The sequence below is a fragment of the Podarcis tiliguerta genome (assembly GCF_965153285.1).
Source record: "Podarcis tiliguerta genome assembly, chromosome: 6".
NCBI classification, from domain to species: Eukaryota; Metazoa; Chordata; class Lepidosauria; order Squamata; family Lacertidae; genus Podarcis; species Podarcis tiliguerta.
This window is the reverse complement of record NC_139539.1, coordinates 13801950-13825095: the sequence shown is the minus strand read 5'-3', so window position 1 is coordinate 13825095 and position 23146 is coordinate 13801950. Positions and strand designations below refer to the sequence as shown.

Sequence of the window (23146 nt, the reverse complement as noted above, 5' to 3'; positions counted from 1 at the left end):
TCGATTGTCCCACCAAAAGGAGCGGTCTGAGGCAAACCCCGAGGGCGAGCCCTCCGGTGAACGTGTTTCTAATGCTGGTTCTTCGTCCGAGGTGAATCCCTGGAACGTGCTGGTAGAAAGCGTGGGTGTGAAAAGCCAGTCGTCGAAATACTCGGCTGGCATGGGCCTGTGTGGGAACAAGGCATGAAACTCCTCTTTGAGGAGAGGCTCGTCCAGGGCATAGTCCGGCACCCAACTGTTGGCGCTGGCCGGGGTACCTTCCCTTGCGAGAAAATATTCTACTCCCTCTTCCCCCCATCTCGAGTCCAAAATCTCTGTGACCTGGTTGATGGGTTCCCTTCTTGGCGACTCCCTCCTTGGGGGGATCTCCTTATACTGGTCTGGTGCCGTGCCCTGCGCCTGAAATCGGTGAGGTGCTTTGTAGGGCGTGAGCACCGACCTATGGAATACTGGGTGCATTCTGGATCCTTCCGGAAGTGTCAACCGGAAGGCCACCGGATTGATCTGTGCCTCAACTAGGTAAGGTCCTAGCTGCTTATGTCCGAGTTTCTTCTTAGCTAAGGATCTTGTCGGCACTGCGTGGGCCGCTAACCACACCCAGTCTCCCACCTGTATGTCTTCACCAACCCTCCTGTGCTTGTCAGCCTGCAGTTTGTATGCGTGCTTTGCCAGCTCTAACTGCCTCCTAAGCTGCTCGTGGACTTCCTGCAATTCCGCCGCCAAGACTTCCGCTGCCTGTGGCTCCCCCTCCCCCAGTCTCTCTAATCCCGGGAAGGTTCTGGGATGCCTCCCGTTGTTGGCGAAGAACGGCGTCACCCCTGTGGACACGTGCTTCGTGTTGTTGTAAGCGAACTCAGCGAGCGGCAGGTAGTCCACCCATGTCGTCGGCTGTAGATTTGCATAGCATCTCAGGTACTGCTGCATGACGGCGTTGACGCGTTCCGCTTGTCCGTTGGTCTGCGGGTGTCTCGCCGACGCTAGGTTGATCTTGACATTCAGGAAACCCATCAGCTTCTGCCAGAAGCTCGAAATGAACTGGCGCCCCCTGTCGGACAAAATAGACCGTGGCAGTCCATGCACTCTGAAGACGTGGTCTATGAACAGCTTGGCGGTCTGTTCTGCCGTGGCCACCTTCGCGCACGGAATGAAGTGGGCCATTTTAGTGAACATGTCCACCACCACTAGCACTGCCGTTTTACCCCTTGAGCTGGGTAAATCCGTGACAAAGTCCAGGGCCACCCTCTCCCACGGTTCGCTCGGAGTCTGCAGCGGTTCGAGCAGTCCCGCCGGAGGTTTGTGCACTGACTTGGCCCTTTGGCAGGTGTCGCACCTCGAGACGTACTCCGCGACTTCCCCCCGCATCTTGGGCCACCAAAAATCCCTGGCAACGAGGTCTGCCGTCTTCTCCTTGCCAAAGTGCCCGGCGGTGGGTGCGTCGTGTAACTGCTGCAGTACCTTCGCCCGGAGGTCGTCTCCCGGTACATAGAGAGCTCCTCTGCGGATGAGCAATCCGTCTCGTACTTGGAACTCGTCGTCCTTCACCGTGCCCTTGTGCACCTCCTCCATCTTGGCTTGTGCAAAGGGGTCCCCCTGCAGTGCTCGACGGACCGCCTCCAAGTCCACGGTTGCTGCAGCGCACGCCCACGCTTTCGGAGCGAAAATGTGCTTGGCCGCTGCTGGTGCCGCCTCTTCAAGGTATTGCGGCTTCCTGGACAGTGCATCCGCCATGATGTTGTTGTCGCCTGGGATGTATTCTATCCTGAAGTCGAAATCCGCGAAAAATTCCGCCCATCTGATGTGCCGCTGGTTTAGGAATCTTGCCGTGCGCCAGTACTCCAGGTTCTTATGATCCGTGCGAACCTGCACGGTGTGCTTGGCCCCGACGAGGAAGTGCCGCCACGCCTTGAATGCTGCATGAATGGCCAGCAACTCCCTGTCCCAGATGGTGTAGTTTTGCTCCGACTTGCTGAGCTTCCTAGAGTAGAAGGCACACGGTCTCCAGTCCCCATGCGGGTCCTCTTGCAACAGTACGGCGCCCACGGCTCTGTCTGAGGCGTCTGTTTCAACCCTCAGCGGTTTGCTGGGATTCACATGCAGTAGCTGCCCTTCGGACGAGAAGAGACGCTTAAGGTTCTGAAAGGACTGCTCCGCTTGCTCCGTCCAGATGAACTTCTTCTTCTTAGAGCTGAGCGTGTCCGTAATGGCCGCCGTCTGCATCGCGAACCCCTTGATGAACTTGCGGTAAAAGTTGGCGAACCCCACAAACCGCTGGACCTCCTTCCGATTGCGCGGGCTCTTCCAGTCCAACACTGCGCGAACCTTGGCGCTGTCCATGGCAAGCCCCTTGTCCGACAGCTTGTAGCCCAGGAAATCCACCTCCTTCCTGTCGAACTGGCACTTCTCCAGCTTGGCATACAGTCGATGCTCCTGCAGTCTCTGCAGAACTTCCTTGACGTCTCTCTCGTGGGTCTCCTCAGATTCTGAGAATATCAGGACGTCGTCCAAGAAGCAGACGCATGTCTTGTAGAGGAGACCCGCCAGGACGTGATGCATGAAAGCTTGAAAACAGTGGGCGCCATTTTGTAAACCGAAGGGCATAACTCTGTATTCATATGTGCCCAGGGGCGTGAACATGGCAGTCTTCCACTCGTCTCCTTCCCGTATGCGAATCAGGTTGTACGCCCCTCGCAGATCCAACTTTGTAAAAACGCGTCCTTTCCTCGCCGTCGCCAGCAGGTCATCTATCTTGGGCATGGGAAAGGCCGCGGGCTTGGTCTTTGAATTTAAGAGCCTGAAGTCTACCACAAGTCTTTTTTGGGGCGTGTCCCTTTTCTTCACAAAGAATACAGGACTGCCCCCCGCTGCCTTCGACTCCCGGATGAAACCGCGCTTCAAGTTGAGGTCTATGAACTCCTTGAGCTCCTGCAGCTCGTCCTCAGACATGGAATACAGTTTCCCGGCTGGCAGCGTCGCTCCTGGCAGGAGGTCAATCTTGCAGTCATAGGGCCTGTGGGGAGGCAGCTTGTCCGCTTCCTTCTCGCAGAAAACCTCCAAAAACGCTGCGTACTTGCGCGGCACTGCTTGCAGCGTGCCTAATTGTAGCTGCGGGTCGTCCCCTCCTTCTTCCGGGCTAGGAAGGATGCAATGTTCCGCGCAATAGGAGGAGCCGAAGGTCAGTTGGCGCTGGTACCACGCCAATGCTGGGCTGTGCCTGTGCAGCCAACTCATGCCCAGGACTACAGGCGTGTCCGACAGGTGGGTGACGTTAAAGCTGATGACTTCTCGGTGATTTCCAATCCGCATCACCATTGGTTGCGTTTGTTGCACCACCTGCCCCCCTAACAAGTCTCTGCCATCCACCGTGACAACGTTCAGGGGCAGTGTGGCTGGTAGCAGTGGTATATTGTGCTGCTGAATGAATTCCAGTCCTATAAAGTCAGCGTTGCTGCCGGAGTCAATGGTGATCGGCACCTCCAGAGTGCGTCCATTGGGCAGTTGGAGAGACGCTGTAAGCTGCACCACTGGTTTGGGTGGGAGGGGGTCTGTGGGTTGCAAAAGTGCTGGGGATTGTTTCATTGACTTGTCTGGCTGGACCCCAGTGCCTCTTCCTCCAGCCAGACTCCGTCGTTTAACTGTTGCTGCGTTTTCAATTGAGCTGCTTCAGCGACTGTTGCCGAGGCTGCAGTGTGCTTGTGGAGCCTCTGGGGACACTCTTTCGCCATGTGTTGAGCACTGTCGCAGATGTAGCACTTCCTGTTCCCTCTAGGAGGCTTCGTTTTGGCTGCTCCCGGTGTTAGGGCTCTGTTAGCTGACTGAGCCCTGGCACCTCCTATCTCCATCGGCTCTTCTCCCCCTCCCTGCGAGGGTGTGGAGTGCGCACGCGCTGCTTCTCTGGGAAAGAAGGGAGGTGCTCTGGCTGGTGCCCTTCCCCAACGCCCTTCTTCCCTGTTCCAAGGACGTTCTTCCAGATGCACCCCGATCTCCAGAGCCCTCTGGACTACCTGCTGGGTGCTCCTTGGTCTCTCCCCTCTTCCAATCTCCGCTTTTACATCTGCATTCAACCCCTCCCAAAAGAGGTCTCTGACTGGCGCAGAATCTTTTTCCCACCCCAGGGCATGAACCAGTCCGAAAAATCGAGTATGGTACTGCCGCACGCTGGCTTTGCCTTGTTTAAGTCCATGTATGTCCCTCCTGGCAATATCGACGTCTACCTTTGATAAAAAGCATGAGTCCATTGCTTTAATAAAAGCCTTCGCATCTTGGAGCGCTGGATCATTGTCCCTCCATAGATTCCGCAGCCACGTTTTGGCTTCCCCATGCAAATGGGACAGGATAAACCCCACTCTCTCTCTCTCATCTCTAAAGTCTTTGTCAAGGAGATCCAGCGCAAACAGCAGGTCTGCTCTGAAGTTGGGGTACTGCTGCAAACTCCCGTCGAAATGCGATACAAGGCTGCCTCCCCTCCTCCCCAAGCCAATGCCTTCTGCCTTGGATCCCGTTTGCCCCTGTTTAGAAAGCACGTCCAACCTGGCCTGGAGATCCCGGCAGGAGGTAACCATTTCCTCCTCTCTCTTCCTGGATGCAATTACCTCCGTGCTGAGGTGCGTCACCGCTTCTTGCAGGGCTTTTATCTGCTCTTCCGTCGTCATCTTGCCTGAGTTTTGTGAGCTCTGTAAGCACCCCTCCTCTGTCCTCGCTGCGTCGACTCACGTGGCGAGGTTCTTGGTGCCAAAACTTTAAAATGGAGACAGAGCTTACTGTCAGAGCTGGCTCCGGGTCCCAGCTCACCAAGGACCAACGCTAGCCGATCGTACAGTATCAAAGTCTTTATTGAAGAATAGTCTCCATTTACAAGTCTCAGCGTCCCAGCCCTACGTCTGGACTTTAGACCGGCGAAGCTCTGTCTGGATCTCCACCCCCTGTGCACCAGTTTAATACTCTAATCTTACTCCACCTCTTCCTTCTCTCTCTCTTCCTCTGGGTCTTACTACCCCCCGGGGTCTCATTCCTCCTGGACTCTTCCGACGCAGAGCTTGACCCCTCTGACTCCTCCCCCTCTCTTCGGCGGGCTTTAGGACCTGGCTCCCTACCCGGGCTGCCCACCTTGCCGCCCTCCTGTACATTTGAACTTGGCGCGTGCGCGCGTTTTACTTTCCGGATGACCGTTTCCTCGCTCCCTGACGAGGGTGTGGTCAGTCCTGCCTCACGTTCTCCCTCTGCCTGCGCGCTCCCTGATCCCGAGGCCTTGGACTCCTCCCCCCTACTGCACTCTGGGGGGGACGCTGGCCCGGATTTCCAGCTGCTACTCTCTGAGTCCCCTCCTTCCCGAGGTGTCCCCCTGGGCACTCCCCTTGCCCTGACCATGGGGGCCCCTTTCTGTGAATCCTCCGAGTCACTGGAGAGACTCAGAGACCTCGGACTACTGTCGCCGCTGACATTTCCTTCCGACTCCTCCCCCTCGCTCTCCGTTTCTTCCCTCTCCTGTGACTCTGCTCCTGAACCCCTGACAGTACGTTATATAGCATTTTAAACCATACATTGGTCTCCTCCTGTGATCTAGGATCATGGTCATCACAATTTCAAATGTGCATATATTGAAAACAATTTCCTATTTCTCAGCCTGCTGCTTTACTGTATGTGTAACTTACTCTAAGCTTCCAGCCTTCATTGCTTATATTGCCTCCACCCTCTCTAGTGTAAGCTCTCTTTATCTGTAGATGAAGGGGGGGGGTCTACTCATTCGGCATCTCACCACCAGTTCCTTTGATTCTTTGATATTTTAATGCCTCATTACCCCCAGGCTATCACCTAATGCAGGAAGCTAGTCCTGGCTTAATAAGCTGTTGACACGTGCTGATTCCAGATGATTAGAAGTGTCTAATACACAGTTTAAATACCCACAGGTCTAGCACATTTTTAACACTCTAAGCATTAGTTAAATTCTGTCACGAGCTAGATCCAGGAATCTCGAGGAAAGTTATGACAGGATTCACTTCTTAGGCTCTCTCATTGTGCTTCGTTCCTGGTTAATGTCTGCAGTGTGGTATAGACCACAAAGGAGAAATCATGCGCACATTTCTAGCCAACGTTTTGTGATTTTATGTTTGAATCATATATCTGCAGTAAGCGCAAACAAATTTGTGTGCCTATATGAAAAAGCCCTTAGAGTTCTAGCATGGAAGGTACAGATGTATTACACTTTTGCATAACTGGGCAGTGTTTTTTGCATCGAAAAAAGCAAAATCTTAACATCAGCTCCGACCAGCTTAGCCCCAAATGCTGTAACCTTTTCTCATAGGGCAGTTGTTCAGTCTCCTTGATCACTTTGGCTGCCCTTTTAAGGGGTTGAAGTCCAAAACAGCTCCAAAAATGGTGACGGCTGTTCCATCGGGACCTGGTGTGCATACAGCAGCCCTGTAACTCTGGCAGGAACAGAGTACTCGGCATCAGCAGATCTCCTTAAATTTATTCAAAATATTCCCAACAAAATCTGCACAGTGTTCTCGGCTTGGGCCCACTGCACCTGGGACAGGATCCAGCCCAGGCCCTGTTTCTCCTCTTACAAATCTCAAATCGGGCATTGTTGTGCAACAACGGCGAACAAATAAACATGCTGAGAAGCTTGGTAAGCCCCACGATGGTGGCTGGATGGAAGAAGAAGAAGAGTTTGGATTTGATATCCCACCTTTCACTCCCCTTCAGGAGTCTCAAAGCGGCTAACATTCTCCTTTCCCTTCCTCCCCCACAACAAACACTCTGTGAGGTGAGTGGGGCTGAGAGACTTCAAAGAAGTGTGACTGGCCCAAGGTCACCCAGCAGCTGCATGTGGAGGAGCAGGGAATCGAACCCGGTTCCCCAGATTATGAGACTACCGCTCTTAACCACTACACCACACTGGCTCTCCACACTGGAAATATGAACAGTATTGGGAAAAGCTAATGCATTCCAGAGTCATTTGGGCATTATATGTTTTCCTACTTCCAGTTGGACTGCTTTGACCTTGGCGTTGGGTAGGCAATTCTAGGCAACTCTTGCATGACCTCGTCTGCCAACATATTATCACTGAGCTGAATCGAGGCTGACGCTTGAACGGGAGATGCGTTGGCCGCCTCCAAAACCCTCTATTACCACCTGACGCTGCTTTTGATGGACAAATCGAACTGAACAGAAATTCAGATCTTGCTTTCTCCCTTTCTTTCCTCTTTGCCAAGACAGCCTCGTTTAAAAGATAGCTTGATTGATAGATTGACTGTCACCGACTAGAGTCATGACGCTAAATGGGTCCCTGTGTCGCTGCTTTTTAATCATAAAAAAAAATAATGAAAAAGATCTCTAGGGAAAGAAGAATAAATGCATTTCCTCATTTATATCTCATATTGGCAATGAGCAAGAAACAAAATGTTGACGAAAGGGTGAATGTGGAGCAATTTTCCACTGTTCAAATAAAGGAAAACAGCTAGTGTCATAATTCATACCCGACGTTTTCTGCTGGAGAGAAGAGGGGCGGATGCCAAAATTTAATGACTTTGATAGTTTAATACTCATTCGGCTGTCTAAGCTACAGGCTGAGTTTAATGGGGCTTTTGAAGCAGAAAAATAGGCAGGCATCTGTATGTGAAAAATCGATTTGGACATGCTATAAAACGAAGCATTTTGTTGAAAATTATCCGCCTCTTGACTGGGTATCCTGGATTTGCTATTAAAAAATTATTCAGCACCTTAAGGTTACAACCCTAAGCTAATGTACAAGAAAGTAAGTCCTGTGGGACTTGGCAGGATTTACTTCTAGGTAAACATGCTGAGGATCACTTGGTGGAAAATAATTTTGCACTTCTTGGAAATTTGTGTGGAGAGGAAAAAAACCTGTATTTTTGGTCTTTTGCTCTCACAGAAACTTAGTGAGGTAGATATATTTATTTCAGGGGGGCTGTCTATGTGGCAAACTCTCTTCCTTGCCACAGAAAGTTTGGTAAGAATGCTGAAAATTATTTAGCACCCCTCAAAATGAGGGGTCTTTCATTCCCTGAAACAAAGTCAATTCTGTTAAACCAGTTTGTCAGATTGATTATTGAGGTTAAACTATACATCTTCCAACCCATTATTTAAAATGTGTACCCCAAATCCTACTGCTGTTTTGGAGTGTACTCACAACATCATCATCATCATCATCATTATTATTATTATTATTATTATTATTATTAGGCCCATTTGACTGCGTTGCTCCAGCCACTCTGGGAGACTTCCAACAAATGAAAACGCCAAACACAGTAAAATATCAAACATTAAAAACTTCTCTTACACCCACAAAGCTAGCAGTTAGCCACAATCCTCATCTACCCCACAGTTTCTTGATAATTCTGCATTTTGATACATTTCCCCCACAGACCAGTTTCAATCTGATTTGAAAATGTAAGCCACTGGTGTGGACAGACAGCAGGTGACTTGGAAGCACACCTAGGCGCACTGATGTGTACAGCAGGGTGCAAATGGGACTGGAAATGCAGTTTGGGGTTTTTTGGGGTGCGTGTGTGTGGAGAACCACACTGCGCTTTCAGTCAGTAATGCATACACAGCCTTAGTTATGACTCAAGCTACTAGGAAGTGAACAATGAGTGCACCTTAGAGCAGCATTGGGGCCCATTTAGAGCACGGTCCACCTGTGGCTTGCAAAACGTTTTGAATCTGAATTGCGGGGCTCTTTCCTTGGCTGCACACCTTCTAGCAGACGTGGCATTCAATGGGCCTGTGATGTTTGAACGACAACAAAAATGCTGGTTTTTCCTGTTGCCTTGTTGCAGGGAAGGGAATGCCTCATATATAAATGTGTGCGAAAGTGGGGAGTGTCCTTCTTTAAGGGTGGGGGTGGCTTTCCCCCCTCTATATATGTGTGTGTGTGTTTGCTTTGGCCCTGTCCTCTGCTTGCACAAAGACCCTGGAAGCAGTGGCGTAGCGTGGGTTGTCAGCACCCGGGGCAAGGCAAGTAATTTGCACCCCCTAACCCGTGGATTTGCGCCCCCTAACCCGTGGATTTGCGCTCCCTAACCCTAACCCCCAGGTGTTGCGCCCGGTGCGGCCGGCCCCCCCTGCACCCCCCACGCTACGCCACTGCCTGGAAGGTTATCCCTAAGGGTATGTAGATTTAGGCATGGAAAACTTCCCCCCGCCCTGCCCTGGAGAATACCTAGCCCCCGCGGCTGCACATTTTGGAGGACGACAGCTAGCGTTGGATAAGCTGTCTGTCAGGGAAAACCTTCCACCATTGTCCACCACGATCTTCTCACTGAGGACCCCAGTAAACACCTGAAAGTTCCACATTTTTGCAGCATTTTTGCAAGTGTGGCTTGAGAACCGCGCTCAACAGACCTTCACTAGCAGCAAAGTCGCTGGAGTGGATTGTAGGTCTCAATTGTAGGTGGATCTGCCTGTCAGCTTCCTCCTCCATCTCAGTAAAGCCCTTGTAGAGGAGGATGGCGACAAAACTAGAAATATTTGGCTCTGCCTGCCAATATCTCTGGCGCCACCTACTGTTTGCCTCCCTGCCTCCCACCCTATCAGTTCCGCCACCGGTCAATAACAGTAAATACCTTGTGCTGAAATGCTCCTGCAGTCATTCTCCTAAGCAACTAAATTTGGGGTTTTTAGCTGCTTTTTCCTGTCCCCCTCAAAATACCCGTTCAAAGTAAAACTAGAAAATGGAGTCGCTTTCAGAAGAAAGCACAGCATTCTCCTCTTGGAGTGTTCCCAGGCTTTAATGGGATCCATGCAGCAGAAAATAAGCACATCAACTTGAAAAATTACAGAGTAAATGGTTTTATAATAACAACAATCTTAACTTTCAAGTTCTGCGTCTGATCCTTCCCATACAATGCTTCCAATATGATCCGTGAGCCTCCATTAATTGGGCCTCACAGTCGTCAGACTTCCTTGCAACCACCCCACCCCATTATTTATATTATTCTTAAAGACAAAAATCAAAGTGGTTTAAAAACCACAGGTGTTTGAAAATGGTTGCAGTCACATGCAAGGCAGCCTGTGTGCTTTGTATTACGTGGAGCCAAAAACTTAACACGCACACGCCTAAAAGGTAATTAATTTGCATGGGTCCCCCCGAGGACTCTGCAAACATAACAGAAAGCTATATGGGAATTTTATGAGGAGGAGAACATCTCTTCTCTCTCCCCCAAACCCCGACCTGCCATTTAATGCTGATATGTCTGACTGAAGGATGCCAGCTGTCCCCATAACACAACAGACCGACGGGTGAGAAGAACGCCATATCCAATTAAAACTGGAGAAGGGATTTAACTGAGGAGAATATAGCTTTCCCATCTGGAAACATGCCAGGACACCAGCATTTTGCCGATTGCCACCGAATCCACAATCGCAGCAGGTTGTGTGCCTTTCAGACCACGTCCAAGTGGCTCTGATTTAGAGGACTGCACTTCCTTATTTCTCCTGTACTTCTGGTCCAACCTATTCTAGATGCATGGAGGATTTCATCCGGCACCTGCCTGACCCAAGCAGGTGTAGCAGCGCAGGCCGCGGAATCTGTGAAATTGTTGGCTCCCTACTGTATGTGTGGGTGGAAGTCCCCAAATTTGGACGATTGTGTTTCTGACCCTACAGATATCACCATAGCTGTCAACTTTTCCCTTTTCTTGCGAGGAATCCTATTCGGAATAAGGGAATTTCCCTTAAAAAAAGGGAAACGTTGACAGCTATGGATATCACATGCACAGAAAGTTTCAGACTATACCACTTCCCTCCCCCCCCCCATGTCAATGTAGGAACATAAGAAAAGCCCTGCTGAATTTAGGGACGGATCCACACCATACCTTTAAAGCGCACCCAACATCGCATTAATAATAATAATAATAATAATTTTATTTATGCCCCACCCTCCCTGGCCAGAGCCAGGCTCAGGGCAGCTAACACCGATAAAATCACAGTAAAAGCACAATGGGGGGGGGTTAAAATACAGGTTAAAATGCAATTTATAGCGCATGGCTTCCCCCAAAGAATCTGCAGCTTGTTATAAAACTGTAGAGTTGGAAGGGGACCCAATGGTCATCTAGTCCAGCCCCCTGCAATGCAGGAATCTTAGCTAAAACATCCATGGCAGATGGCCATCCAGCCTCTGCTTTGAAACCTCTGAGGAAGGAGAGTCCACAACCTCCTGAGGGAGTCCGTTCCACTGTCAAACGGCTCTTCCTGTCAGAAAGTTGTTCCTGGTGAGTCGGAATCTCCTTTTTTGAATCTATTGGATTGAGTCCTACCCTCCTCATTTCATTTTTACAACATCCCTGTGAGGTAGGTAACACTTAGAGGACCAAGGCCAAGCAACGAGCCCAATGGCAGAGTGGGTATTCAGACCCTGGTCTCCCAGGTTGCATGGTGTGGATCTGCCCCCCACCCCCAGGCCAGCATTCTGTACTCCCACTGGTCAACTAGATGCCTTTGAGATGTCCAGAAGCCAGACATGAGTTCAATAGCAACCTTCCCCTTGTATTCTCCAGCAGGTGGTATTCAGATGCACTTAAGTGAACCAGTGTGAAGTCTGGGAAGTCTATCCTCACAGCAACTCTTAGGATGCAGGTTGGGCTATGAGAAGCAGTGACTGCCCAATGGGCAACTTCATGGCTGAGCAAAGATTTAAGCCGACCTAGTCCAACAATTTTTGCCAGGGACACAGGTGGCACTGTGGTTTAAACCATAGAGCCTAGGACTTGCTGATCAGAAGGTTGGTGGTTCGAATCCTCGCGACGGGGTGAGCTCCCGTTGCTCGGTCCCTGCTCCTGCCAACCTAGCAGCTCGAAAGCGCCTCAAAAGTGCAAGTAGATAAATAGGTACCGCTCCAGCGGGAAGGTAAACGGCATTTCTGTGCGCTGCTCTGGTTCGCCAGAAGCAGCTTAGTCATGCTGCCCACATGACCTGGAACTGTATGCTGGCTCCCTTGGCCAATAAAGCGAGATGAGCGCCGCAACCCCAGAGTCGGCCACGACTGGACCTAATGTTCAGGAGTCCCTTTACCTTTAGTTCAACACTTTAAGCGCTGTGTTGCATCTTAGTTGGACACACATGCCCCAGTTACTCTGTTTCTTGCCTCACACCTGTGATTTAGGAGCAGCAAACTAATCCCGATCATGATTTGCTATTCTGTGGAATTGATCAAGAAACTGTCATGTGAAAATCCCATTGAAATGAATGGGAGCAGCTCTTATGCATAGTGTCTGCAGAGGGGGAATGTCCAGTGGATCAATCTCTTAATTTCTTAAGTCAGAGCTTCCTCTTCATTGTCTTGTTACGATAAATAAAATAAAAAAAGATTCAAGCAACCCACCCTAGTTCATGGACTCTCCTTCCTTGGAGGTTTGGGGGTTGGACTAGATGACCTGTGGGTCCCTTCCAACTCTGCGATACTGTGATTCTGTGCATTAATCCACATCGCGGTAAGCCGTAGTTAATAGCTTTCCATGCTGATCTGAGCCAAGTTGCTCCTCCCTGCTAGCGCACTGGAGAAACAAACCATGATCCCTGGCTTAACCTTATGTCCAAACCAGGGATTACTTCACTCAAACTGTGATCTGTAAGCCAAGAACAAACTTTGGCTGCAGGTTGCACTTTGTTTGGAGTGAAGCAAACCGCGATTCCCAGTTCAGACATAACACTAAGCCAGGGATCATGGTTTATTCCTCCCTCGTGCTAGCGGGGAGGAGCAAAACGGCCAGATCAATGTGTTCATGGCAAGCCATTAACTACGGTTTACTGTGATTTGTGAGCGAGGCCGTTACAGAATAACAATAGGGGGAAAGCGAATAGGACTTTGAAGGGGACCTGGCTCAATGCATTGTGTTTACATGCTGAAAAGGACCTGAAATATTATTTACATGCTTAGCTGGAGTTTATCCCGTCTTAGACAAGTCTGGATCGCTACCTGTTATACTTGGCTTGCCCTGGTTTCAATAAGAATTTATAGACCCTAAGCCATCTGCAAAATGTCCCAGCTCTTCAAGGCCAATGTAAATGCAATGAGGGGGAACGAAACCACACAAAGGAAAGGTTAACTGCTCGCTCGCTCTCCCCTCCCCAGAGCTGGCACACTTTATAATTGCAAGAAAAAGGCCTCCTAGCTGTTGAAGTTCATCACTCATGTGCATCTCCAGGGATAATTGCAGCATTGACTTAGCACGTAAAAGGGAGGGCATTTTCCTCTTCTTCTCTTCGCCTCTTTCTTGTGCTTAAAAACACGCTGCAGGTTTTGCTGAGCATCATGAAAACTGCCCGGTTTGTTTGAAAACTACTGCTTTCACCTGGCATGGGCATTAATTCCATGCATCTTATTGGGAAGTGAGAGGAAGCAAGCCTAGCAAAAGGACTAAAACTGTACATTTTGTGCAAGGGAAAAATTTCAACTGCACGTTCCTGGTTTGGAAGCAACAAGCAGAGAGGGAAAGAGAGAGAGTGGGGTTTCTTCTGTCCCCCCCAATCAATATTAAGAAAAGTAATTTGAAATTAAAATAGATTTGGAAACTCTAGCCTTGCTTTTATTCTGAATGACAGATCCTTCCTGCCCTTAGCTCACCACATCTCTCCAAGCTCGAAAACTGAAGCGTCCTCCACTGCAACGGAGAGTGGGAAAGATATTTGTGGTCTGGTGCTGGGAGCAAGGCGCTGGAGAGGCAGAGGAGATGTCAGTCCAGATTTGGGCTAAGCGCCATGCTCACGCTGGACAAACATCTTGCGAGGTGCTCAGAACTTCTGGGAGATGCCGCTGGCCTCGCATCATCAGCCAGCGGGATCTAGCACACTGTTTATGCGCAAGCCCCAGAGAGGCTGTTACTTTTGCTGCAGATACGTTGACAACATCAAGCTGCCCTGGGTTATTCTCGGCGAGCCTGTTCAGCTTTGAGCTTTGTACCCTAAGTCCATACTAAATTAGCATACTGAATGAAATAATCTGCGTTACGTCCAACAGATTTTTAGTTCGGAGAAAACCACTCTGGGATTACATTCAAGCTCTAGTTGTGCTTAGAATCTCAGAATCATAGAGTTGGGTGAGTGTCACTGAGGGTTGTCTAGTCCAACCCCTGGTATTTTAAGCTGGATCAGGCCAAAAGGGCCATGTAGGCCAGCCCTCTCTTCTCATCATAGGTGTCAACTTACAGATTTGAAAATAAGGGACCAGCAGCCTTGAAAATAAGGGATCAGCAGCCAAAATAAGGGATTTTCCTAGCAACTTCCGATGTTCAACTTCTGAGCCCCTCCGAGCCAAAGGCAGAAAGCCCAGCCAGCAGCCAAATGAAGCCTCAAGCAGTGGTTCCCACAGCGCAGCAACCCGGCAAAGGGGATGCAGCAAGGAAAACCACCGTCACCTCTCCGCTGGGAAGCACTGAGCAAAGGCGAGTCCCCAGGCAATGCGGCCGATTTGATCGGCACAAGGCATTCAAGCTCCACCCCCCCAGTCGTTCTTAGACTCCTTATTGGGTGAGCAACGCAGCCAAGCAACACAGTTGGAGCCTCCCTCCTCCCTGGCCAGCAGGCAGGCAGGGAGAGGAGCTGCTTCCTTTGAAACCCAGGAAATTTAAGGGACATCATCAATAAGGGACAGCAGCGGGACACAGCACTGGGATAAGGGACGGTTGACAGCTATGCTTCTCATGCTGCCAATCCCTGATGCCTAGGGGGAGCCCACAAGCAGAACACAGCTGCGATAGCCCTCTCCTACTCCTGTTATGCAGCAACTGGTATTCAAAGACACGCTGCCCCTGACGCCAGAAGTTTGACTCATAGCCGCTGATTGTGTTCTCATCAGTTATCTTGCTGTGGTTATTTTGCATGCGTTAAAGCTCTAACTGAATTGCCAAAGGCTGTAGCTGTGCATGCCTTCAGTGCAAATTTAATAAAGAAATACCCAACTGATCGCTGCGCTTTGCGGTGGTGGGGGCTCCTGCAGAGGCCAGGCTCATTCCCACTTATCTTTTGCCCTGCGCTTTAAGCTCCGTATTGGACTACCTTTCTTTCCCTTTTGTTTTTGTTTTTTTGTCCCAGCGCTTTCCCCAGGAAAACCCGCTCTTTACCGCTGAATCTGAACAAATGGCAATTTGGGTTTCCCCCGGAATGCTGTTTTCTCCAATTCAGCCATCGAAAGCTAATGAGGCTTTTCCCTCCTCTTTTTGAATCATGTGCTGTTCAAAAACATTATACAGGAAAGAGAGAAAGAGAAGCCTTTTATGAGATATTTTTCCCCCATCCCATATTTCCAGTTTAGCATTGCTGTGCTAAATCAGCTTGTGGGAGAGGATGCCATCTGGATTTAGCCTAAACATATATGCTAAGTGTAATGGGAAACTGCCTGGGTGATGCAGTCCCCTTCTTGGCCAGCGATGAAAGGGTGCTGTTGGTTCTTCTTTTAATGGTTTCCACTGTTCCCATCTGAACACTCAGCTAAAGTGCTTTCAGTTGAAGTGCTTCAAAAAAAATACTTTTTCAAGAACTGCAATTAGAAATGATTTTTATTTTTATTTTTTGAGAAAGCCTAGTTCCTTACAAGACTCCAAAGAGCAGTTCTGATTTCAATTCATGCATTGGGCTGGATTTTTGAGGTCGGCAGCAATTTCATTTGTCTTTGCTTTCGGCTCCCCACTCCCCGTCCATAGAGAAGAATAACAATCACGAGTTGGTTTATTCCAGAGGTACGTCCAAGACCACCTCTGTTTCCTGCTTGGGGGGGCAGGAGTGGGACAGGGGAAATAGCTCCAAGTAATACATCTCTCTCGCAAGTGCTTTCCCACAGTTTAGCAAAGGATTTTGCCCTAGAGTTCATGGTAGTGGATTCAGACAAATCACTTAGCACTTCTTACACTGCAGCTTGACCACTGCAAAACTGACCCACATAGAAGATCACCACTGGAGGCCCTTTGAGGTGTTCCAGGGTCTTTCTGTCTGTGATCAAGGAGGGAGACGTATTCATTAGCCACACAAAGTCTCTGAGGGTAGTTCGCCTCATTTAAGGAGAAGATCTTCAGCAAGGTCTGTGGTCAAGAACCCACTGCAGGCTGGTTGATTAGAGTGACCACCTTTTCACTTTGTAGAATTCAGCAGGGAGGAAGGTTGGGGTGGGGAGCTAGAATGAGTTGATTCCACCTATTGTTGGCTCTGGCGCCCCCTGCTGTCTGCCTCCCAGTGTTCCAGCCTAACAATGGGTACCAGCCAGCACTGCTGATTACATCTTGCTTTGATAGACCCGTCAATATTGCTTAAGGTTGTTGACACATGGTGTTAATTGATGTTATTGCCTCCCCCCCCACTGCTATTTTTATAAAATAGGATTTAGCTTGCTGCTTTGTGCTGTTTAGATTTCAATCCTAATATCCATTTACTTGAGAATAAGCTCCACTGAACTCAATTTATTTCTGAGTAGCTATGCGTAAGATTGCACTGTAATTGGCTTTTTAATGGTGTTGTTGTTTGGATAGTGGTATTAGCCGCCTTTTAAAGTAAAGAGGTGTAAAAAATATTTTAGATGCATAAACAAAAATGGCACCCAGAGATGCTACTTCACCTCACTTCAGCTGAACAGCTGTGCCTTTCTGCATGAGAGGCAGAAAACCCAGCAGGTAAACATCCACGCTGGCTGTGACTGAGAACTGCATGTTTCTTTTTATTAGATTTCACTGAAGAAGAGTATGTTGTTGTTGTTTAGTTGTTTAGTGGTGTCTGACTCTTCCTGACTCCATGGACCAGAGCACGCAAGGCACTTCTGTCTTCCACTGCCTCCCACAGTTTGACAAACTCCTGCTGGTAGCTTCGAGAACACTGTCTAACCATCTCGTCCTCTGTCGTCCCCTTCTCCTTGTGCCCTCCATCTTTCCCAACATCAGGGTCTTTTCCAGGGAGTCTTCTCTTCTCATGAGGTGGCCAAAGTATTGGAGCCTCAGCTTCACGATCTGTCCTTCCAGTGAGCACTCAGGGCTGATTTCCTTCAGAATGGAGAGGTTTGATCTTCTTGCAGTCCATGGGACTCTCAAGAGTCTCCTCCAGCACCATAATTCATAAGAGTATAGGATTTGTTTATTCACCTGAAGAAGAGATCCCTTTGCTCAAAATGCACCCTTATCTGGACTCTCAAATAATAAATATTAGCCTGCCCCATTTGGGATTTCCCTCTTTCTGTGTCTGCTGGATCTAACTGCGCAGATTTGGTGATACTTAACCACTACTGTCCCCAACTACTCCAAAATCTCATTCCAAACTATTGCAGATATTAATATTGTGTAGCTTGAAGCGACTGTATGCATAAAAACCGACTCCTTTTGGAAATATAACACTGTGAAGGCCCTTAAGTTGAATTCAAAGATTTACTTGCAGAACTTTCTTCAGAATGGGACAAAAACATCAAAGATAGATACATCCATATAATTCCATACAATATCTTGTGCCAGTCCTGCGCACAGGTTCATCTTCTTAGAAATAAAAGGTAATTCCAAACAAACCTAGAATCAAAGATCTCTATCCTTGCATCCTCCATTTTTTCTGAGGCTGCATGCTCCTGAGTGAACTCCATTATCACATCTTATTCTCACAGAGCCTGAGAACAAAGACTTAGCCACTACTCTTCCAAGATGGCAATTTGCAACCAAATACCTTTGTCACCTAATCTAAGGTTAAACACTCACGTTTTAGCTAGCAGAAAACAACAATGGTTGTTTAATCATTTAGTCATTCCCCATTTCAGTGTCAAGTAAACAATTATACTTAACACACACAGCCTTGGCACTTTGATTTGAGAAGTGCCGCTTCACAGAGAATTATATATCACCGAAGGATGGTGACAAGTCTCAGAGGGAGGGCTTCAGCCTTGTTTCTGGACTGTGGCACAGGACAAAGAAAGGCAGTGTCATGGACAAAGGGAACCTTCTTGGCTCCCTTTTAATAGTTTGATGGATGTTTTGCAAATGATGACCATCAGTCGACTCCATTGCTCCTTCCCAGCTCGAGCCCGCATCATGCAGACATACCGTTCCAGCGAAATATGTTTGGGTTTTTTTAGCAGTGCAGCTAGCCAGAAAGAGCCTAGGCTGAGCTGTGGTCCCAGGCGCTGCCATTGCCAGTCTGCCTAAGGAAAGGAATTCATAGGCAATTTAGCCATCAATAATGAAACAGTAAAATAACTCTCCGTGTTTGCTCCTTGGCTGTGTTTAACCATAAAGCAGCTGTTAAAACAGATCCAAATATATTAAAAATCCAAATCTTTCTGTGGTCCTGGATCTATTGCCATGCTGTTGTTTTTCAGCTTGGTGAGAATTTCCCCTGCCTGAAATCCTGGACAGCCCCTACCAGTCAGTGCAGGCAATACTGAACTAAGAGGATGTTCAGTTTAGTCGGAATCTCCTTTCTTGTAACTTGAAGCCATTGGGTCAAGTCCTACCTCCCAGAGAAGGAGAAAACCTCTTGCTCCATCTTCCACGGGGCAGCCCGTCAGACATTTGAAGGTGGCTATCGCATCTCCTCTCAGTCCCCTCTTGCATCATCTATTTCCCTCCTCCTCCTGGTTCATGCCACCAGTGGGATCTGAAATGTGATCATTTGTATAAACAGAATCCCAAACCTTTCACATCCTCTTCCGTTCAGCTTGGTTGCTCGGGGCTTTCAAAGGTCATCTCTATAATTGAACAGACGCTTGGGACGAAGGGACGTCTCTTCCCACCTTGTTTAGGAACACACAGGTCCCCTTCCTGACAGACATAACAATAGGCCGCGGCAGCAAACAGCAAAAGCTGATTCTCCATTTGTAACCTAATTCACAGTGCAATCCTGGACATGTCTGTTCAGAAGTAAGTTTCATTAAGTAGGGCTTACGCTTGAGTACGTGGATAGAGGATTGCAGGTGAAAGCAGGTGAAACAGATCTTGTTAGGGCAGGAATGGGAGAAACCCCCCAAGATGTTTTTAGACTACAACTTCCATCATCCTTGACCATTGGCCATGCTGGCAGGGACTGATGGGAACTGGAGTCCAATACCATCTGGTTCTCTACTCTTGAAATAGGATATCCCCAACTCATTCATCATTATTATGGTCTGCTTGCGTTTCAGGAGTTTTGTCCAAGTACATGGAGATAGCTGTGGATGAAGTTTGTCCATATTCTCCCTGAAGGCACAATTGTGCACTCTCCAGTTTCAAAAACCTAAAAGCCCTGTGGATCAGACAGAAGCAGGACACAAGTACAACTTGTGTGTCGCTTGCAATTGACATATACTGCTCAGAGCCTGGAAGTTCCATTTAAACTGGAAGTATCATACAAGTATGAGGGACGCGGGTGGCGCTGTGGGTTAAAGCCTCAGCGCCTAGGGCTTGCCGATCGTAAGGTCGGCGGTTCGAATCCCCGTGGCGGGGTGCGCTCCTGCTGTTCGGTCCCAGCGCCTGCCAACCTAGCAGTTCGAAAGCACTCTCGGGTGCAAGTAGATAAATAGGGACCGCTTACTAGCAGGAAGGTAAACGGTGTTTCCGTGTGTGGCTCTGGCTCGCCAGAGCAGCGATGTCACGCTGGCCACGTGACCCGGAAGTGTCTTCGGACAGCGCTGGCCCCCGGCCTCTTTGAGTGAGATGGGCGCACAACCCTAGAGTCTGTCAAGACTGGCCCGTACGGGCAGGGGTACCTTTACCTTTATCATACAAGTATTATAGAGTTGGAAGGGACCACAAGGGTCATTTAGTCCAACCCCCCTCTTTGGGCTCTACCAACTGAGCCAGCTCTATCAGCTGTCATGGCTAATAGCTTTTAACAACAACAAAAAGAAGGGAGAGGAAATTCGTCAGACATCGAAGCACAACAGTAAAGATTCGTTCACACGTTGCACTAAACACAGGTACAAGCTGTCTCTACACATGTGCAAGTGTTTGTGTTTATTTCTACAGCTCCACTATCTGTGAAAACAGGCACATAGACTGTACACTCATTGAATGATACACACTGTAAATGTGCTTAAAATGCCCAAGAAAGGTAAGTTGCTTTGTGGTGATAGGGCATAAGGTTGTAATTTTGTTTGCCGGTCCCCGAGAAGACTGCAATTGCTAAGTAGGATAATTGCTTTGTAGGAGACCAAAGCCACATTGACACCATACATTTAAAGCCCTATGATACCACTTTAAACAGTCATGGCTTCTCTCAAAAGAATTCTGGGAGCTGTAGTTTGGTAAGGCTGCTGTGAGTCCCTAGGATACCCCTGTTCCCCTCACTGAGCTGCAATTCCCAGAGTGGCTTAATAATCAATCCCTCTTCGCAGGGAACTCTGGGAATTGTAGTTTGTGCGGGGAATAGGGATCTCGTAATAACTTTCAGCACTCTCTATAAACCTCCGCTTCCAGAATCCTTTGGTGGAAGCCATGACTGTTCAAAGTGCTATAAAAGTATGGTGTGAATGTGGCCAGTTTACCAGTTTCCTGCTCTCCAGTTCCATATTTATCCATGAGGAGATGGAAGCCTGAATTCTTGATCCATTGTAAAGGTAAAGGTAAAGGGACCCCTGATCATTAGGTCCAGTCGTGGCCGACTCTGGGGTTGCGGTACTCATCTCACTTTATTGGCTGAGGGAGCCGGCGTACAGTCATGTGGCCAGCATGACTAAGCCGCTTCTGGCGAACCAGAGCAGTGCACGGAAACGCCGTTTACCTTCCCGCCGGAGCGGTACCTATTTATCTACTTGCACTTTGATGTGCTTTCGAACTGCTAGGTTGGCAGGAGCTGGGACCGAGCAACGGGAGTTCACCCCGTCGTGGGGATTCGAACCACCGACCTTCTGATCGGCAAGTCCTAGGCTCTATGGTTTAACCCACAGCACCACCCACATCCCTTGTATGGTCCTATAATATGATGCATCCATTCCCCTCACTGTTTCAACAAATGGCAACCATTGCTATATTGGAGAATGTTCTGATCTACAGTGGTGCTGGCTGTGCCCACAGATGCCCTTTCTTTCTCACTCGGCTGTTTGCAATGCCAGCCTCTCTCATTGTGCCTATGATCACCTCCCTGCAGTGAGATGCATGCGCTGGCATCCGAATGCGCTCAAACGCTCACACACAAAACACCCACACAGGTAGCAGCCCCCGAAGGCAGAAGAGAAGCCTCTGTTCTCCTCCGTCCCCCTGGCAGGCCTTCTGAGCTTTCTCCTCCCCAGATCTCTTTTCAACCCCCTTCCTTTGCTGAATTGGCCTACAGAGATGGGCCTGAGCCAAAAGCAGTGGGGGACCACATTAATAGGGGCCTCGAGCAACTCTCAACGGGACAAAGAGAAAGGGAGAGATTGTTTTCACTGTGAAGGCCAAGGTTTGCCCACTAGAATAAAAGGACCATGGTCAGCTAACTCAGCTGCTGCCAAGTCTTTTTCTTTCTAGGGGTGGACAGATCTGTCAATTTTGGGTTCTTTTAGTTTTTTCGTTTTTTATTTAAGCTCTCCGCCCCACCCCATTACTGCATCAGTATATGAATTTCCTTTAAAAAAAGTCCACATGCAAATTTGTACTTTTTGTGTATATTTCTCCTGACATACATTTTCATCTGATATACTGCATGTTGCAAATTTTCACACACACACACACACACACACACACACACATTTTATGTATTTTTGTGCACACTTTCCCCTAAAATGGGGTTTTTAAATGCATATTTTGGGTTGGAGAAAAACTGCAAAATTTAGAGAAGCACAAATTTGGACAGATAGCTGCGTTTTGGTTTGCGTTTGGTTCATGCATGAAGTAAATTAGGTAGGCTTGCATTCATTTCTCTCCAACCCTGGTTATTCAGTGGAATTTACTGTTTTCAAGATCCACGTGTTTGTTTCGGTGTGACTCATAACTGAATCTGTCTTAAAACAGATTCATCTGATAACTGAATCTGTCTTAAAACTTTCCTGTCACATTCCCTCAATTAATATATGTCTCCCTTTGCCCATAGGAGCTCAAGGCGGATTACATGGTTCTCTCCCCAATGCTTTCTTCACAACAACCCTGTGAGGCAGCTTAGGTTAAGAAATAAAAACTAGCCCAAGGGCATTGAAGCTGAATGGAGAGCTCAGGTAGAGTTTCCTCAGCTCTTAATCTGATAGATTGAACCACTACCCAACATTGGCTCTACAATGAGAAGCCCGAACCCTCTGGGTTCAGACAAAACACCGTTGCTTACCTCAGCAAAGTGGGCTACAACTCCTGGTATTACAGTGAATGAGGGAGTGCCCTCCACTGTTCCAAAATCACACTTCTCTGCCAGGTTTTCTGAATGCTCCACGTCTCATTATTCCCCTGCAGGAAGACATTATTATTTTTATCCTCATCATAAATACAGCCTTGACAGGTGGAGAATATCAATTTTCAGGGGAAAGGCTCGATGCAACCTTTGGCGGAGAAGGGTGAATTATCTTACCAAGACATTGGATGGGCGAGTTAATGTTAGATCTGCAGGCGACAACATGGAATTGATTCTTCCCACTTCGGAGCCGTGACTGATGCTGCATTTCTTAAGCAGGGCCCGGGTGGTCCAGATGTCCATGTCTGATTTTGGCCCAACTACCGTGTGCATTTATGCCCGTCTTGCTTTTTTTATTGTCCTCCCGCTCTCCTTCTCCCTTGTCGTACAACCCACCACTGTTGTTGGAAGCTTCTCCTGGAAGGCAGTGGGAAGGACAGTGAGTATTTTAAGGAAGGCTGGTGAGGTGGGTGGGAGGTTAGGGTTCCATAGAAGCAGTGGCGTAGTGTGGGGGGTGCAGGGGGGCCCGGCCGCACCGGGCGCAACATCTGGGGGTTAGGGTTAGGGGGCGCAAATCCACGGGTTAGGGGGCGCAAATCCACGGGTTGGGGGCACAAATTACTTGCCTTGCCCCGGGTGCTGACAACCCACGCTACGCCACTGCATAGAAGCTTATCAGCCCCTTCTCTGTTGGGAGATACTAATGGCTACCCTTGGAGGCAGAAGCAGCTAAAGTATGCACAAGTTGTTGAACTACAACTCAGTGGCTTAGTGTGGGTTGCCAGAGCCCGGGGCTGTGCAAAGTGGGGGTGGGAAGGAGGGAAACAGTTGGAGTAAACATGTAAACATGTTCATTCAACTACCTAATGGTGTCCATGCCACCCAGGAGATGATAAGAAAA

General features: G+C 48.7%; 1 long non-coding RNA gene across 1 annotated transcript; it reads right to left on the bottom strand.

The window, feature by feature from the left end:
• Nucleotides 1-6941: 6941 nt before the first annotated feature.
• Nucleotides 6942-22728, bottom strand: LOC310680454. Its single transcript, XR_014512777.1, has 3 exons — nt 22423-22728; nt 22186-22301; nt 6942-7296 (listed from the first exon to the last, which is right to left on the bottom strand). It is a non-coding gene; the product is annotated as an uncharacterized lncRNA (long non-coding RNA).
• Between the last annotated feature and the right edge of the window lie 418 nt (nt 22729-23146).